The sequence below is a fragment of the Centruroides vittatus genome, unplaced genomic scaffold, assembly GCF_030686945.1.
Source record: "Centruroides vittatus isolate TY-2023 unplaced genomic scaffold, ASM3068694v2 contig_461, whole genome shotgun sequence".
Lineage (NCBI taxonomy): Eukaryota > Metazoa > Arthropoda > Arachnida > Scorpiones > Buthidae > Centruroides > Centruroides vittatus.
In genome coordinates this window covers 2,104,364-2,124,773 of record NW_027122257.1, presented here as the reverse complement: position 1 = coordinate 2,124,773, position 20,410 = coordinate 2,104,364, and the positions used below count along the sequence as shown (strand labels likewise).

At 34.5% G+C, this 20,410-nt stretch overlaps 1 pseudogene; it reads right to left on the bottom strand.

Annotated features, from left to right (window-relative positions):
• Positions 1–8,024: 8,024 nt before the first annotated feature.
• Positions 8,025–12,101, bottom strand: LOC136977633 (gastric triacylglycerol lipase-like; annotated as a pseudogene).
• Positions 12,102–20,410: the final 8,309 nt, after the last annotated feature.

Below are 20,410 nucleotides of genomic sequence, written 5' to 3'. Positions count from 1 at the left end.
TCAGTCCTGGAAAATTTAACTAAAGAGGAAACGGACATATCAGAAACCAACAGACAGATTACCAAGATAATTATGGAAACAGTTGCTAGAATTGGAGGTTATGTAATTAGAAAGACTGAGAAGAAAATAACAGAAAAAACAAGACAATTGATGGGCAAAAGGCGGATGATGAAGAGAAGTAAAGAAAATATAACGTCAAACATCGAATACGCGGAACTCTGCAAAACAATCCGAAAATGTTTTACTGAAGACATCAGAAAATACAATTGTGGCCTTGTGAAAACAGCCCTTGAAAACAACAAAAGTCTGAAAAATGCAAAACAGCAATTAACAAATGGAAGGAAACACATCTTTGCACTGAAGAAGGAAGATGGCACCGTCACCAGGGATCGAGAAGAAATATTAGCAAGAGTTGAAGAATTCTACAAAAAATTGTATGCCAGAGATACTGCACCAACAGTAAAGACAACATATGAGGTAACAAATGAGGTACCTGAAATTCTTAAAGAAGAAGTTGCTTATGCAATCAGAAATATGAAGAAAGGAAAGGCACCAGGAGAGGATGGAATTACTATAGACATCCTGAGGGAAGCTGGCGAAGCTACTGAAACCATACTTGCGAAACACTTTACAGATTGTCTTAAATGTGGCAAAATCCCCGAAGACTGGAAAAGATCAATAATAATCTTACTTCATAAAAAGGGTGACATAGAAGACCTGAGGAACTACAGGCCTATCAGCCTTCTCCCGGTGACTTATAAAATTTTCACTAAGGTACTGACTAATCGCCTACAAAAACAACTGGACCTTGCCCAACCAAGAGAACAAGCTGGATTCAGGAGTGGATACAGCACACTTGATCACATTCAGGTTGTGAGGGAGCTCATTGAAAGGTCAAACGAATACGAAATCCCACTATGCATTGCATTTGTTGACTATGAAAAGGCTTTTGATTCTATAACTACTTCAGCAATCACCAACTCTCTAAAGGCATATGGTATCGAAACTATGTATATCAAAATTCTTGAGAACATTTACGAAGGGGCAACCGCAAAAGTTCGCTTGTTCCAAGATACTAACGATATTAAAATTGAAAAGGGAGTGAGACAGGGTGATACTATCTCCCCAAAACTTTTTACAAATGTGTTAGAAAGTGTTTTCCAATCACTGAACTGGGAGAACAAGGGTGTACTGATAAATGGAGACCACCTGACACATCTTCGATTTGCCGACGACATAGCCATCATTACAGATAGCCCTTCAGAGCTCCAGGACATGATGCAAGAACTTGCAAACAAAGGTAAAGAAGTTGGTTTAAAGATGAACTTGAACAAGACGAAAATTATGTACAACAGTTTTGTACGTGAAGAAACACTACTAAAAATAAATAACATGGAATTGGAAAAGGTAGATGCTTACATTTACCTGGGACAAAGAATATCAATGGATGGCAACATCAAGGAGGAAATAAACAGACGTGTAAAACTTGGCTGGAGTGCTTTTGGTAGGAATAGCATAGTCTTGAAAAATCAACAGATGCCCCTGTGCCTGAAACGCAAGGTTTTTGATCAGTGTGTCTTGCCAGTTCTCACTTATGGAGCAGAAACTTGGACTCTTAAGAAATCAGAAATCCAAAGACTACAGACTACCCAAAGAAGCATGGAAAGGTGTATGCTTGGCATATCAAGGAGAGATCGGAAACGTATAACATGGATCAGGAAAATGACAGGAGTTACCGATATCATCGCAAGAGTAAAATCCCTCAAGTGGCAGTGGGCTGGACATATTGCAAGAAGAACTGACCATCGCTGGACATCTGAAGTTCTTGATTGGATACCAAGAGATCGAAAACGACCAAGAAAACGTCCTCACATTCGGTGGGTTGATGAGATCAAGAGGCATCTTGGCACAACATGGAAGCGAAATGCCCAAAACAAAATACTGTGGAAGAGGCTTGGGGAGACCTTCATCCTGCAGTGGATTGATAATGGTTGATGATGATAATGATGATGACGTTAAAATATGAAAATTCTATTAATTCTATTAATTCATAAACAATTTATGAAGGAATTATCATGTTTTTTATAACATTATTTGATTAGTGAATACGCTGAGGATGCGATTTAAAAATATAAGTTTTCAGATTCTGCGTAATATTATTTCGACGCGACTGGAAATTCTGTATGTCGTATTACTCCTATTTGTTCATCGATGTTTATATTCACCATCTCGTAAGTTATTTTATGTCCAAAAATAGCTTTTGAGAAGCCTACTATAATAACACCGATTTTAAACTGGTCGAAATAAGATGATTCCTGTAAACTACTGGGTTATTAAAAAAAAAACTCTGGTTTAAAAAATTTATTCTGTTTATTGAAAATGAATACTTCGATACAACGTAAAGTATATATCTACAAATACTGTGAAGTTTTTTGAGACAGAAATGCTCTTCGTTGTGTGATAACGCCGGGAGGTAGGACGGAGTCGTACCTCCTTTTTTTTTCGGCGAACAGGTCGGCAAGACCCACCCCACTGTCGCGGATGGCTAAAATTTAATGATATCCCGACTTGTCGGGATTGGGTAAGTATTGGTCAGGTCGAGTGGAGGAAGCGTGTGGGTTCGTCGATAAGGTTAAGGCGATATTCGAAATAACGGAACCATGGTGAAAACAAATAACGATTTATTTAGACAGATAAACAAAATACAGAAAATAGATCTACTCTAACGCGTCCGGTTCCTAACCGCGGGGGAGAGAGAGAGTTTACAAATTTCGGGGTCATACCTCTTCCTAGGATGTATCGGCTGGAGTAATCGGCTGGAGTAATCGCTGGTAATGATAAGCAGGAGGATCGGTCGTTCTCCGGTCGTTGAGGTTGGCAGGAGGATTGGTCGTGGCGGCTCGTCTCCGGCGGGCTTCGGAATCCTCGGATTTCGGCCTTCGATTCTCGATTCGGATCAGACGGGACGTGCGTCTTATTCGGACTTTCAGCGACCCCGTTATCAGCCTTTTCCCCCTTATATACTACGTTACATTATCTTCGATCACCAATCGCGATAGTTGGTGAATCGCTGATGATTCGATCTCCGTGACTAAAAGTTTGGATCCGGAGAGAAAGGAAGTGCTTTCCGGCGGCGGAAGGCTGAACATCCTTTGAATTTCGACCTTTTCTACAATTTCCCACGAGGGGGTTTGAACAAAAAAAAAAAAGATTTTGGGCCGGGTTAAACCCGGTCCTCACAGTTGCATGACACCACGGATATCAGCGCGATAGTCTGATTCATTCCACACATGACACATGTTTGAGTCAATTGTGGAAATTGTCGTGTTAATGCAATTCCCTGGTTTGTTGAAAGTGAGTGTTAATGGCGACATACAGACGTGATTTTTTACTTAGCTTCACAAGAAGAAATCACAGAGCGTCAGATGGGGGGATCTGGCAGGCCATGACATCAGAGCGTTATCGTTTGCTGCCACGTTCGATCCATCTCTGCGGGAGTGTTTGGCTGAGGTACTCTCTCCTGTTGGTAAGTGGACTTATTGATGTCAGCCTGTAGTCGAGGCATGAGCCACTGCTTCAACTTATCGAGCCTGTGACTATAACTCTTATGGACAAGAAGAAGAAGGCCCACCAGTGGCCGAGTAGATAAAACAACCGAACACTGGTAGATGGTCGTGCGTTGGCGCCAGGTCAACGAGCTGGCTACGTGGAATTTTTCCGGTTTTCTTTATGTTCTTAACACGTAAATAGGGACCAGTTTCCTTTAGAATGTCTTTCTCTTGAGACATATCCCCCTTCGACAGACCACCGACGTGTCCGTTGCCATATACAAATAAACTAATCCACGAAGAATATAGGCCATGCACTTTGGCCAGTAACACTGCATAGAAAATGTATAGTTTCGGCGAATCTGTCGTAAGGCTTTATTTCGTGGAATTACAGGACACAAAATGTTTTCTCCTCCCGGACACCACCACGCTGCATTGCACTCTTCTAACGGCGAAGTGTGGAACCAGTGATGTGCGAGAATATTTGTATAAAAACTTTTGCACACAATACAGCTAGGAGACGGTCAACCGGACGATTCACAATGGGCGACAGAAATTTAAAAATTTTTGAACGCTTAACAAGCATACGATTTAGCGGACATTTTTTTTTCTTTTTTGTAAATATTGGCAAAATACAGTATACGTATATAGATACGGTTTTTTTTAACTCTTTCTGCCCTGTGGGCACTAAGAGGGTCTCTTTTAGAAGGCCCATTATGGGTTCGGCCAGGCCCACAATGGGGCGACCGGGTGGTGAGGGACGGGGCCCGACATATCCGAACGGACCACCCCCCGAAAAATTCCTGGGGATTATTCGACCCGATCGGATGCGATCCCGGGTCCCCAGAGCGGTAGTCTGCCACCTTGACCGCTCGGCCATCCGGCCGTAGTATATATATAGATACGGTTAAGACCTGTAAGTTATATTTCCTACTTAGAAAAAGAAAACGTTTTGGAACAACGTACTGCACTGTAGCATAGTTAATTATTGTATAACAAAGCAGATAAAAGGAAAGTAGTTCTTCGAAAACAGTCTTTCAGACTTTTATACTTTCAATTGTAAAAGCTTTTTCTAATATTATTGTTAATTGTCTACTTGGACTTTACTTATTAATAGGACTTTTTATAAGTCCTATTAATAAGTAAAGTCCAAGTAGACAATTAACAATAATATTTTATACTTTTAGTTTAAATATACTGCCAACTTCGGGTTTTGAACAATTCGGTGCATGGACAAAATTTTGAACTTATATTTGTCCAGGCTGCCGAACAAGATACTCGATAAGAGTCGGCCACACGCGGTCAACTCTCTATACTTCCTATTAGGGTTTCTCAAACGAAATTCCGGTTGTTTTTATAACCCGGGAAATCCCGCAAATTTCTTAAAAATTCACTTTTTTCTTATTTTATGTTAAGGCTGAGGAAATTTTGCAAATAGAAAGTATAATTAATTCATAAACTGTCAGAATACATTTGTATTTATTAATTTTAAACATACTTATTAGTTTTTTTTCTTTTCAATTTTTGCTCGTTATGGCACGTCACAAATGGTCAATAATCAATACGTAGCTTATCTGTGGCAGGACTCAAAATCCTTTACCAGTAATATCTGGAATAATTGTGCTTATGCTGTCTTAATTTTTAACCATGCCCAGTAGCTTCAATCGAGGGGGTGCACGTGACGTCACATGACTCCGCTTACTTATACAGGCGCCATATTGATTGCTGATTTCAAGTTACCCTGCTTGATCACTTTACTATGTCAACGTGGAAGAAAGGAATTTTACTGGCTTTGCAGCCGATTTAAAAGGTAATGATTTGATAAAATATAAAGAAAAAACTTCTTTTATTGAATTGGATCCATAAGAAATGAAACAAACGGATTTTTCATCCAACGATTTAACCACGTGGCCAACTATAGAACATGGAGACAGTAAATTATTTGGTTTTAACAACTAACGCTGTCACACTGGATTAGATGAAGGCATACAAATCACTCGATTCTCATAATTATATGACAAGCGAATTTATTCCTTGTGATATTTTATTCGTAATGATTTAATTTTGCTTGTAGGAAAGGTACGTATCTTCGTATGAGACTTTCCATTACTCATAACATAATTGCGTTAATATAAAGATGAATGTAATTGTATATTTAGTCACATTTTAAGTTAAGTTGTATTTATAATTACCATTAAATGTTTTTTCTTTTGCCAATATGGTTTTGTGTTGGGCAAGTCTCTAACAACCTATTACTAAGATTAGATTAAATTAATTAGCCTAATAAATATGGCTATAATAAATTGGAGGGCTTATCATATCAGGGACTGACTGGAGAAAAGTAGACTAAATTTTTACAAAAATTAGCCTTTAATTAACCACAATCAAATTTTAATTAGAATGCATTTCGGGCACAAAAACTTATTTGCTTATATACACCCATACAGTATAAACACAAATATCTATCAAGACCAGCATAACATAAATAGCAATTCCAGACTGGAATTCCATTCTGGAATTGGCTGATCAGGAGTTTTTGTGTAAAGAAGTTTCCAAATAATTTACTGTGTCTCCGTGTTCTATAGTTGGCCACGTGGTTAAATCGATGGATGAAAAGTCCATTTGTTTCATTTCTTATGGATCCAATTCAATAAAAAAAGTTTTCTCTTTATATTTTATCAAATCATTACCTTTTGAATCGGCTGCAATGGCAGTAAAATTCCTTTCTTCCACGTTGACGTAATAAAGTGATCAAGCAGGGTAACGTGAAATCAGCAACCAATATGGCGATGATTGTTTTGTTGGGCAGAGGCGATGACGTTATATCACGTGACTGCACCCCCTCTATAAATGCGTAACGACAAGTTGTGCAAATGTTGTTGTTGTATGCAGTTTTCAGCAAACTTTAATAAATTTTTTCTATTTGTGAAAATTTCTACGTAATTCAAAGGTAATTTTTAATATAAATCTTACAAAGCATTATTAATATGATTTTGGAGGTTACAGAACGTATTAAATTACTTTAAAAAGCGAAAAATAATTATATCATTTGATTTCATGATATTTTGTATATCTTAAAAATAATTAATTTTGTCCCGGGATTTCCCGGAATCCCGGGAAAACAGTTCACTTTTATCCCGGAATTCCGGGACAAGAAAAAGACCGGGAAATGAGAAACCCTACTTCCTATGTTAAAGAAAGTCGACGACCCGACCAATCAACGACGGGGACAACCGATTCGGAAGTTAGTGGCACCGAGATCGTCCGCGCCATTAGACGTCACCACATTGATGACTTTGCTATTTAAATTAGATTTCGATGCGTATGCGGAAAAGATGCTATTTCCGTTTTTCGGTACGCGCCGAAGTTTATTCTAAATCAATTTAATTAGTACAAACAGCGTTAATCGACATTCACGTATTATAAATGGCACCCAAGAATTCGTATTTAAATATGCTTACTTTAATAAATTTTTGTTATTTAATTTAAAGTAATAATAATTACATTTAAAAATAATAAAGTAATAATTAATTAATTAATTCAAATTAAAATCAAATGAATTGAAACACAATATTTCGGAATGTGTGGGTAAAGTACTTCTGTGTCTTCATTGATTTGGTTATATTTCATCCAGACAGTCGGAATAGTGTGTCTATTTATAGCACTTTGTGATATGATTGTTTCGGTTTCGGTTTCGGTTGGCGGTGAGGGAACATTTTACTTTTAATATATATATATATATATATATAGAAGAGATATATATATATGAAGAATATAGATATTATATTGCATTTCTAGGTGTTTTCATGCAAAAAATACAGCTAAACAGGTAAAACAGGCTTTGTTTTGGGGATCGGGAACAGATTAATTTATTTTATATTCTTTCATATGGGAAGTTTTGTTTCGGTTTTAAAACAAGTCGGTTTTTGAACAATCTTTAGGAACGAATTATGTTCGAAAACCAAGCTTTTACTGTATGTACAAATATATTTGTTAATTACAAAATCGTTCTTTTACTCGTTTCATATACGATATTATTTAAATTTTTTTGGTAGTAGATCAATAGAAAAAAAAATGGTGATTTTAATAAAGAAAACAATAAAAATTTTACATTTTGTTTATTACTGATCCTTATCTTGTCGCCTGGATGTTGACAATAGTTCAGATAACCATCGCGGTATTTCCACGAAATTGTTTTCAAAAATAGAGATGACCAGAATGAATATTACAAATGTAGGACATACCGCTAGACCACATTTGGAATAGAAAAGTACTCCATACATACATTGTAAAAATTAATTAACTACAGTATGCCAAAATAATTTTTGTGTATTAAATTCCACAATTTAAATTTCAGCGCACGGAACCGAAGTAGGTCGTGCAAATTCAGTTTTTATTTATATTTTGAAATATTACAATTTCTGAAAGTTTCTAAATTTTCTTAAAGACTAATTCGTGATGACGAAACGTCGGCAATTACATCGTTGGCATTATTCTCAACACTTCTTTGTAGACGTAATCAGGTGCATCCTTTCCGATCAAGAAGTCGAATGCGCACATGTGGGCAGACTGACTTGGTAAGACTCAACCAGATTTTTCAGATTCATACTAAGGAGAGTCACATCCAAGGGATCTGCCAGAAAGTCGTTTAATCCGTGAAAAAGCCAGACGGGAGTTACAATATTCCGTAAATTGTACTCCGGTGGGGTGGTCTATAACAGAAAACACTTGTATCGATGGAAAGGATGACGGATATATATTCTCAATTAACAGAGAAAAGAAATTTTATCTTACCCTATTGTAGTTTTTCATGTTTTCGGTTATTCCATGATCTTACTTCGGTGATTCCATGATCATACGATCATTCTGAAAATCATACGATTCTGAAAATTTCCGGAATTCACCATCTAAAAATAATATATATATATATTATAGTCGAATTTCTTGTCACTTAGATTCTCCAACCTCTTCCCTCCTCCTCGATTCTTTCAACTTCAATCTCACCTGAGCGAAATGCATGACGTTTTGGGTGGAAGTTCCGGCGGGAAAATGCGCAGTGTAGACTTCCAGACGAGTCAGAAAGACACGTCTCGTTATTCTTTACTTTATTTTTGTGTGAAGAATTGTCCCCAAGTTTACCTTATTTAATTGAGAAGTGTTCAATCCACCGATTAGCAATGCGACGTTTTCGCACAAGAATTGTAATTCTCGGTTGCCACAGAAAAAGCGAGCCAACAATTTCATGGGCAAGTCCTTGGGCAAAAACTCGTCAAATTTAAAAAAACTGGAACAAGGGCTGAAAGAAACTTTTATAGAAATTAAATAGAAGAAGTCTTTATGAATTTTTCGTCGCCACTCACGTCTAATATGGGAGCGAAAGGAGCCAAATAACGGATGGGACTGGTGATGTAACCCACCGTGGCAACGGGTCCAAGAGCCACGACGACTTTTATCTGCAAAAAAGGTAGAAGTTACAACGTAAACGTATCCTCCCGACGTTTTCCTCACCTTATCGTATTCTGGTCTTTCCGAAAGAAGAGCAAACGCCACCGTGGTGCCTTCGGAATGCCCCACGTAATATAATTGACTTTGATTGGTGACGTTCAGAACGAAGTCAATCATGGCGGAAGATCGTACTTGGCAGATTCGTCGAAACTGAAAAGAAGGAAGTCGTCCGATTTCTGTCCCCACAGGGAACCAACTTACTTGAGTCCTAATCTGACCTGAATTGCCAGAATTCTTTGTCTCGTGGCGAGTACTTGACGTATATCCTGGAGTAAGTGTTTCCTCTTTGGTTTCCCAACCACACATCGTAACCGGCATCGGCTAAGATAAAACCTGAAGTAAATAATAAGTGTAAAAACCGAAATACGGATTTGACATTTTTTTTAAAAAAGCAGAACCAACAAAATGGAAGTGTCGTTTAAGTTTCATACAGATAAGAAGGCGCGAGTTTAACAATGATAGAATAAAATAAGTTGTATAATACGTGTATAAACAACGATATCAGATGAAAGTTAATAGTTTTGTTTTTGCTCTGCTTAAAATCATCGTGTCGAAATCACTTACCTAGACTATTATTAGGAAAATTCATCACCCAATCTGCGGAAGAAGAGAGGAGTCCGTGTTGAAGGAACACCACCAGACGAGTTTTCGAGGACGGTTCCGGATCGGATCGTCCTCGGGGTATTCTCTGAACACCCAAAATGTATCCGTCTTCGGTTTGGACCCAATATTCTTCGACAGGGTAACCTTTGCTGGTTATGAGTTGGCTCTACAAAACATCAACGTAAACAAATGAAGAAATTCAATCGAACATTCGGAAAATGGTGACTCACGACATTTCTATTAGAATCCGGATCCACTTTAACTCCAGGCAGTAGGTTAGAAGAGTTAAAAGGAAAAGCTGGAACGAAACACAAGAAGAATACACAGACGATGTAATATGGCTTGTCGATAATCAGGCTTAACCAGGTAATCTCGTCAGTCGTTTAAACGACAATAACGGTAGCATGTCAATTTTCTATTATTATACTTTAATAATAATTCCTTTACTTGTTTGACGTAATATCCTATTCTGCGCATTACTATAATAATAGTAAAGCGCAGAATAGGATATTACGTCAAACAAAAGTAAAGGAATCAATGTTTATAAAGAGAAAATCGCAGAGATAATAGAAACGAGATAATATTTAAACAGTTCCCAAGATGGCGATGTTTCAAACAGCTATAAAATGGGAAGTTTATCCAGTTCCCAAGATAGCCAATGCAAATAAAAGCTTATTTTGTCGTTAAACTGTTGATAATACCGCCATGCGGAGCTAAACGTGTTCGTTTCGTTTCTTGACGATCCCGTTTAGCTGTTTAGCAACGACGTTGTTGTGTGGACAGTGCGATTCTACGCTTTTGTAAAATTGAGTTTGGGTTTCTCATGTAAATGTTCAGGTTTTGAAATGCGTGGTTGACGATGAAAGAAGTTTCGAGATAAAAACATTCTTTGTATACGTTACTCATATTTTTTGTTTGTATTCCTAACACATGTCTGAGAAAATTAAATACTGTGGGCCATTCGGAAACTTACAAAAATATTTAAAAGAGTCCTTCTGTTCTTTCTATTTGGAAATCATACGTCGTTTTACTTCTCCAAAAACGAACACATAATTGTCTATTTGTTAGACAAACGAATCGAAACAGACGTTTGAAAAGTAAAGTTAATTCAATTTCAATTCTCGCTAATTTACGAGTGTAGTTTCCAGTGGCGAAGCGCCTCACAGGCTTTTGAGGCTATGCCTACTGTACTCAATTGTTAAACTTCATTACATAAATGAAAATTTTAAGTAAGCATAACAGATAAATGGACAAAACTCGCAAATTCTGGCCATAGAAGGCAGGCATCTAAGACGTGAGGCTAATCTTCGATAACCTCATGTTTGACGTGCAATTTTATACGCATGCAGAGTTTTCGATATTTTGTGGTCCAAACTAATCTAATAAAGCCCAGAATCGGATGAATCAGAACTTTATAATTATTATTAGTCTACTAATACAATGTAATCAAGACAGCATTTGGCATAGTAAAGTATTTACTGAATGCATTTTAAAAGTTTTTCGCCGTTATTTCTATTAATTCGCATATAATTTATAAAAAAAATTATTATGTTTTTTATATTATATATTATTTGATTAGTGAATATGTATATGATGCGATTTAAAAAACAAGTATAATTAAGTATACGCTGAACCTGGCAGAATATTTGTACAGATGTTGTTTTCACGCAACTGGAAATTCTTTATGTCGTATTACTCCTATTTGTTCATCAGTTCACATGCTGTTGTTTATTCTATCTCTAAGAATAACATTTCAGAGGTCTCTGACAATTTAACAGCACTGATTTTAACGTGATCAAAATTAAACATTTTTAATTAAAAATTTAGGTTATTCAAAGGTCTAAAGTTATTCAAAAAGGTTTTCTTGGTTTTATCAGAGAAGAAGAATTTATACCAAGAATACTCAGAACAGAAAAACTCGATCATTTATTTATCAAATAATCAAACTATGAATTTCGGGTAATTTTTTCGTAGGCCCTACATCGTGAATTAATTGATGGTGTAGAAACTCGAAGAAATTCCCAAAATTAATAAATAATTATATGGATATAAGATTTGTGTTATTGTCCTTATTTTCCATTTAAGTCTTTTAGAACGGTTTATTAACGCTATGATTATTTGGCTTGGCCAAAGCAAAACAGATATTTGTCCAGTAGGACCTTAGAATAAGGCCTTAGAAGCCAACACCTTAGAATAAAGCCTGTATAGATGTGCATTTCGAAACAGATTCGTGCTCTAGCCACTGCGTAAGATCTAATTGCAAGATACGACTCGTGATGCTCTACGGGGTAGGTATGTCGTCATCTGGCTAGAACTTCTCACCGTAGCTAAGTCTGCAGTGTGAGAAGTGACTTTCCGAGTGTCGCGTGATATTCCGTTACATTCGACTCTTCTCACGCAACTAAAATCTGGAAAAATACCCGTGGTAGAACTTTTTGCACCCATTTGGCATATAGGCCTAAAGGTGTTTATGGCACATAGGCCTAAAGGTATTTATGGCACAGCTAAGCCGTTTCACAGATATAGTAGCTCAAAGTGGCACTTGATCTATGCTAGTGTTTCTCAACCTCTAACGAATCGTCGCCCCCTTCAATAAAACGGTTACGTAGTATCACCCTTTGTTCGGCGTTAGCCTCGGTCCTCAAATTCGTATTGCATTAAATAGACTAGTGACTAGTATAATGTTATTTGTTTAATTATTGTGCGATATAACGAATAAATTATCTAATTATGTTTAATATAATGTTTTACTATATCTCCCAGAAAATTGTTTTTAGCCCCCCAAAATATAAATTATTACTAATCGCCTCCCAACATGGAAAATCGCCCCCGTTGAGAAACACTGGTCTACGCATACTACCACAGATAGTGGCGCTTTTGGAGAGAGTTTCGTGACACCGGGTAACACGTGCTACTTCCTTGTGGATTCTGCTACTTTAAAAAAATTCCGTGCTACTTTTAGAGTATCTGACCTGGAAACTATGGCAATCGAGCGGACTTGCGAATTAGTTGATATTCGATTTGAACTTACGATAGTGAGTTGAGTAGATGGTAACGTCACCAAATGTCGTTGGGCAACTCACACGACAGACTAAAGCCCCTGAACTTATTTTACTAGTTATTTAATGAAGCTTTGACTTTTTGCAATTAAATAAATCAGAAAATGAAATCGTGAAATGCTCAATAATTTATAAAATGCCTCTCTAGACTCGATTCATTCTTTCGTTAGTCGTTTGGAGACTTCCACTCAAAATTGAAATTTCAGAAATTTTAAATTATTTTTAACAATTTGAGGTAAAAGAAACAAGCAAAACAAAAGTAATCCGTGCTGCGATGAGACACACGAACTACAGGACTTTGACAGAAACATTTTCTACCATGCACGGGAATAATTTAAGTACTTTTCACTAGATGGCGTAATGTGCAAGGGCTGCGTGCAGTGGGTACATATATACAGTGTAGCCATATTCCTTCCACTTTCGTATTGTTACCTACGTTCATTAACTTATTTTGTTCATTAATTAATAACAAAACGAGTATGCATTATGACGTATGCACGTATCTAATAAATTTCACTAAACATTTTCAGGTGTTTCAGGAAAACGGTTATAACTTTTTAAATTATTTGATTTTGCATTTGTAACAGAACTGTATATTATTGATGTGTTTTGTCACGTTGCTTCAATAAATAAGAATAAAATCGCGTATTTGTTACATAGCAGTTTATGGCCAATTATTAATTTCTAATGACACGTTAGGTTCGGAAACAGTGTCATAATGACGAATATATAATTTCCTTCCTTCCCGGAACGTCAGTCAAAATTTTATATTCAATATTAAATTTATTTGTTAAGTTTTTACGTTTTTTAATTAATAAAAATTTTTTTCTTGTTTATTGCTTGTTTTTGTATAAAGTAACGCTTTTATTTGTTTGTTTTCGTCACTGTCTGCAGTCTTTCAAAATTTTTTTAAAATTTGCTGATTTATCTAGAAAGTATAAAATAAATAATGATGTACACAAATTTCGGTAAAAGCGCGTGTTCCTATGTCGTTACGAAACAAAACCTATCGTGACGACATAGCAGTTTCTACAATCTTCCTAAGACGTATTCGCGTATCAAATAAATTTTAATTGATTTCCATCATTTTAAAACGCCAGTTTAGTGAATAAATTTATTTTATATCGTTGTTATATTGTTTAGCTCATTTTAAATTAAATTTAAATATATTAAAGTAATAAATGATTAAATTTAATAATAACAATGTCTTCAGTATAAAAATATAAATATTAACGGTAATTAAAATAACGTAACTTTCGGTTTGCACCAGACATTCGTATATAGTTAGTCGGGACCTCCTTCCCCTGTGCTTTCTATATCTTGCCTTGGTGTTCATCTGTCTAACTTCCTTCTCGAGATTCAGGGTAGACAGACAGATGGACAACAGCGGGAATTTATAGGTATACAATTTTTTCAAATTGCAGCCCAATAAATAACTTGTTATCGTATTTAGTTTCAGTATCCATTAAAAGAATGACAAACTTGTATTTAATTAAATTTACATTTTAAATCGCATCTTAAGAGCATGTTTGTACAGATACGCACCGTATTTTTACGTGTGTTATTTTGAGAAAATTCCTATTAGGCTATTCCTATTAGGCTATTCCTATTTGTTTATCGGAGTTTATGTTCATACCTAATTTATTCTACTTCAAAACTAAAATTTCCAAGGCCGGCCACACTACAACAATACAGATTTTAACGTGATGGAAATTAGATAATTCCCGTAAAGTAATTAAAGATTAATTTTGAATTTATTTATGTTTTTGTAGTAAAACTAATTACGGGGGAGAAAAACAAAACAAGTGGTTAAAATTAGAATATTTAAAGATTTTCTGAAGTCTCTCGGTACCTCATTAACAAGTAAATGCCTCAATTTGACTTCAGTCCATTCTATGAATCGACTTTCGATAAGAGCTTTAACTGAAATACAGTATTTTTTTTAGAATTTTTGTAAAAGTAATTATTAGCGATGAATTCATCCCAATAAACAATAATCTGTCATTTGATCATGCAAATTAAATTTTTTCCCTTTCCGTGTTGCAGAGAAGCAGAAAAATGAGGCGTGTGTGCAAAGTGTGCAATGAGGATATTACTGAAGCTCTGATTTATTGCAGTTTAAAGAACAATAAAATAAAATTGTGAAATGAGCAGTAATTTTTTAAAAATGTTTCTCTATACTCAATCTTTTTCGTTAGTATTAAAACACAGTAAATGCTAACAAGTAAAATTTTCAGTAAGTCTGACCCGTGGCGAGATACGACACGTGACCGCCCTCTATCTCTCCATCTCCACGATCTTCCACCACCAATATTTAATATCATCAAAGCCTTTTATATACAAGCGACCGTGACAATTTTCGTTTCTTTATCTTCATCCGGTCCTGAAATATTAAGCGAAATAGACGCCAACACACACACGTACATATCCACGGAATTTTATTGGACTTTTTTGGATTCAGGAGGTCTGAAAACGTGGAGATTTACAAGAAACTCGGGGACGGTCAAGTTTGACACGATTCATTACTTTCATTTGTTACGTACACGTAACAGCCGGGAAAGTGAAAGTAAAGTCGCGTGTGTAGCAACCGGCAACGGGAATAGTAAAATTTCTAAGAGTGATTTAACTGTTATTCGATAGATGGCATAATGAGAGAGTAGTCATACAAGGAACGCTTTTCTATTGGCAGTTTGTGACCACGTGAACTTAAGACGCCATTATTCTTTCATACAATGTGTTAGCGAGGTGGGAACGAAAGCTTCGTGGATAAATTTTATCGTCTCCACGTTCGTTGTCTGCAAACAAATAAAAATTAATCAAAGGTTAGTGATATTAAGAATATGTGGTCAATATTCCGGATGGCGATGTAATATTTATTCGTAATCTTAAGTTTTTGAGTTTTATGCCAGTTGTTTTATAGGCCTACTGATATTTGTTGGTTAAGTAAGAAGTTAAATTAAACAATAAGTTTTATAACACTTTAATAATACTTAGAGTAAGTATGACCGGATGTGTCACTTTCGGATTTTGATTAATGTTACCTTAGGTTCCAAGATGGCGGCTCGTTTCTGATTCCAGCAAGGAAACAGTGGGAACGCACGTTTTCCTAAACCTGACCTATTCTAATAAATTACACTGTTTCCTTGCTGGAATCGGAGACGAGCCGCCATCTTGGAACCTAAGGTAACATTAACCCTGATGGTTGATGAAAGTTATTCCTGCAAGTCGTAAACTTTGGAAAACAAAAGTGAAAAGAGAAAACTAGAAAGCAACCGACAGTACTTATTTGTCAGGTATGTAAAGTATTAACAATTATTTGTTTATGTAAAATTTTTTATTTTATATTAGGATAATATATTCATTCATAAAACAGTCTAAATTGCTTAAAATTTAAATTAAAAAGATCAGTATACATAATTTTGAGTATTGATATAGTTTAATATTTATAATATGTGATATATTGATACAATACCAGACATGAAAGTCCCTAATTATACAAATTACTTTATTTTAATATAAGTATTGTAAATTACAGAAGATTTGTAATTTTTTACAACATAAAATATATAAAATAGAATTTGATATTGAAATGATGGGTGAATTGTAAATATATTTTAATTATACAGTATTTATCATAAACCATTTATAATAAATTATTAATTTAGTTTGATAAATAATAATAATAATATATAAGCATGATGTGTATTGTGCAGGAATTAAGTTGTTTTATGAATACATTTCACAGTAGAATGCATTTAATATTCTATAAACATATATATACATGCGTGTGTGTATATATATTATTTAATTGCATGGAACTTATAAAATAATTATTCAATAACATAAGTAAAAATTATCTTATAACAAGTAGTCTCATATTAGTAATATATCAATCTATTTCTTAGCAATAACATATATATATTACTAATATGAAATTCTTTACTTGTTATAACATAAGTAACATATATAAGTAAAAATTATGTTAAGGTTTGCAATTGAATAAGAACCATGACAACCAATTCCTTTAAAAGCCTGTAAAATTTCAAAAGATGATTCAAGTTCTGTTGAACAAGCATCAAGTTATGAACCAGCAACAAATAATTTTCAACATAATTCTACAACATTTCAGTTCTGAAAAATGCAAAGATAAAATAACTGATGAGTTAAAAAGCATAATATTCAAAAAGGATAAAATAATTTCTAAATTACACACTTAAATTAATCAATCTCCATAAAAGATTAGTTAGGAATAGAATACAAAAATTTAGTTTGCCAAAATGATAAGTTAACACAGCTGTACAAAACACACTTAAAGAGGATCAACTAGCCTACGTTTCTCAAAGATCAATGTGTTTTAAAAAATGGTCCAATGAAACAGTACATACAGCATTAGGATTGAGATTTAGCTGTGGTTCAAAATGTTATGGCAGCTTTGCAATCTGCTTTATCCATCTTTAAGAACTTTACGTAGACGACTGGAGAACTTAAAATTTGAAAGTGGAATAGTTTACAAAATGTTTGATTTTCTAAAAATAAAAGTCGATGGTATGGAAACAGATAAAGAAAAGCAATGTCCTTTAATTTTGGATGAAACGTCACTAAATCCATGCACTGATTATGACACAAGTACTAATACATATTATGGCGAGGTAACATTACCAAATCATACAGGCTTGGCGATTCATGTTAAGTGGTATATTTACAAACTGGAAATGGACTGTCGCGTGCTACTATATTATTATGCTAGCAACACAACAGACAGTTCTGTTTTAAAAACTATAATTCTTGATATAAAATTAAATGTAGTGAAGATGTGGAATTGTCAGTGCTAAAACATCTGACATAGATCTAAAATCAGGCAATGTGGAATGTCTTTGGCATTGTTAGTAGAAAATTTAGTAAATGTGTATATTTCTTACACCCTCATCGTTCAGAAAAAACCATTGAGTTTATTGCTGATCCAGTGTATCTTTTTAAAAATATTAAAAATGTGGATATTTTATGCCTTTTCGAATTTACAAAATGAAATGAAAATTTTATATTTGTTTAAATATATGTCTATATATATATATATATATATATATATATATATAAATGAGGATGTATGTATGTATGTTTGTTCGCCATACATGCCTAGGCCGTTCGACCAGATGCTACGAAACTCGGCAGTTACGTTGAAATGCTTCTAACTTACGACCATGTTGTAGGTCCCACCTCAAATTATTGATTGGATTTCGATATATCGATTAATTTCTGTCTACATTTGATTGCTGACTTTACACTTAGCGCCATCTATTAGAAAAAAATTTAAAATAATTAACTAAATATAATTCTTACCAAAAAGGATATAATTTTGAAAAATATGTATTATATGCACCAAATTACTACGACAATGATATATCGCGAAATAGACGCGCCATTACTCCACTACTGTAACATGTAGCACATTTCACTTGCCTGCGTGGAGCAGTGGCGTAGCGTAGTGGGGGCGGCAGGGGCGGCCCGCCCCGGGCGGCACTTATAGGGGGCGGCAAAATTTCACAATAAATAATAATATCTTGTAAAAATACCTAAATAAGGGGGCGGCGAAATTTTCCTCCGCCCCGGGCGACTGACACCCACGCTACGCCACTGGTTAAAACATGAATATCTACGTTACCCAAATTATCAAAACACATTCATGCGTCACTATTCATTTAATTTCATTAGATTTGGAAGTAGTTCAACGCAACGTTTATTCGTATAAATTTCTGCTGTGAAGTTTGACATCAGCATTCTGAGCAGCCTTGGTTACTCACCACATAATGGAAAATGTTTACTTAATCGTACCACCATGATCTTTCTCAAATTAATACAATACATTCTATGTTTCTGTTTTTACCTGAATAAAGCAATAGATTCAACACATTTACTGCTTTGTGTTTTAGCGTAATTGACAAAAAAACTGCTTGAAAAAAATTGTACTTAAAAACATTTCAAATTTCTGTCGGGTGTTCTTAGTCTGTGGAAAAATTATCTTTAGAACTTCGATAAAATTTTCACACATTAAGCCACAAAGCCACGTCAAGGCGACACCCATTTTGTGGTAGTTTTTTGATTTCCAGAAACTGACCCCGATTGCTCGACAGAATAACAATCGAGGAATAAAACTGGATATTCGTTGCTATTCGATTCATTCGGCAAACTAAAATAAACTACGAAAATTTAATTTTTATGTCATTTTCATCAAACTTTCCTATTAAAGGATGTGAAGTTTCAATACAGATTTTTCATATAAAAATCAATATAGCAACGAATAAAAAAATTACGTTCAAAATATAAATAACTACAAATTATAAAAATTGCATATAAAACATATACTAAAAAGTTATTATATTGTAACAAAGATGCTGTTCCTTAAAACCCCTTTGCTACCAATTTTTGTGTAGTGAAACTGTTTTTATACAGAAAAATAAATTAGAACGAAAAATATTACGATATTTATTGTGTATCGATTGAATGTTTCATGTAATCATAGCGCCAAATATTTAAGACACGTGTTATCTATCTATCGCGAGAATAGTTTTAAAGAGAAATAAACTTGTGTATCGATTGAATGTTTCATGTAATCATAGCGCCAAATATTTAAGACACGTGTTATCTATCTATCGTGAGAATAGTTTTAAAGAGAAATAAACTTGTGTATCGATTGAATGTTTCATGTAATCATAGCGCTATATATTTAAGATATATGTTATGTATTAGTATAGTTTTTAAAAAGTATATCGAGTGAATTTTATATAAAATTAGAATGTGAAATATTACTAAAATTTTAGCTTATATAATAATCGGAATAAGAAAAAACCTGGTTGTTACTTATCAAAATCCTTAAATTAAATATTACGATATTAAATTAAAAGAAGGTGTAAAAATCATGCTACTTATCGTGATTCTACCGTCTGGTGTCGGGAAGAAAATTGTCCAAGTTAAATTTTAATTTGAAAGTCGTTAATCTGAAAGTAATATTTTTGTAAAAATTTTTGTATTTTGCGTAAAAAATTATAATGTACATAAAATATATTAAGAGAACTAAGATTATTTATTTCAACTGATTCCTGTCTAAACTATTGCACATTTACCGCACCTTCATTTTAATAATTTGAGAGTTAATCTTAATTTGAACGAAAATAAGCTGGAATATAACAAAAATCTGTATATAAATCAATCTCGCTAATTTAATTCAGCAATAATTTGTATAAATATCTCAACTTGAAGACAAATATGTTTCGGGTCGATGCTCTATTAGAATTTATACTCAATATTAATTATATAAACAAAAACTAAGGATTACTTACGTCGGTGAGACTTGCCGAAACAGAATTCAGTTGAAAAACTTCTGAAAAGAAACAACAATAAAAATTAAATACAAACAATATGAAAAAGAAAAATTGTAAAGTATTGTTAGTTGAGTATTACTTCGCATCAAGCGCGTCACTTATTATGTCGAAATTTTTAAGATAAACTATTTAAGTCATTACTACAAATATTCAATAAGCTTTTAATTTCGTATAATTCAGATACGAGGGATTATCTGTGCGCGACATTTCAATTATGTTTACAGTTCGTAACGTCGTAAGGAATAGCGTAACGATAATTTTACGTCCCTTCTGTTAAAAAGTTGTAGGGAATGCACCGGTCAAAGGCGATAAAAGCGTA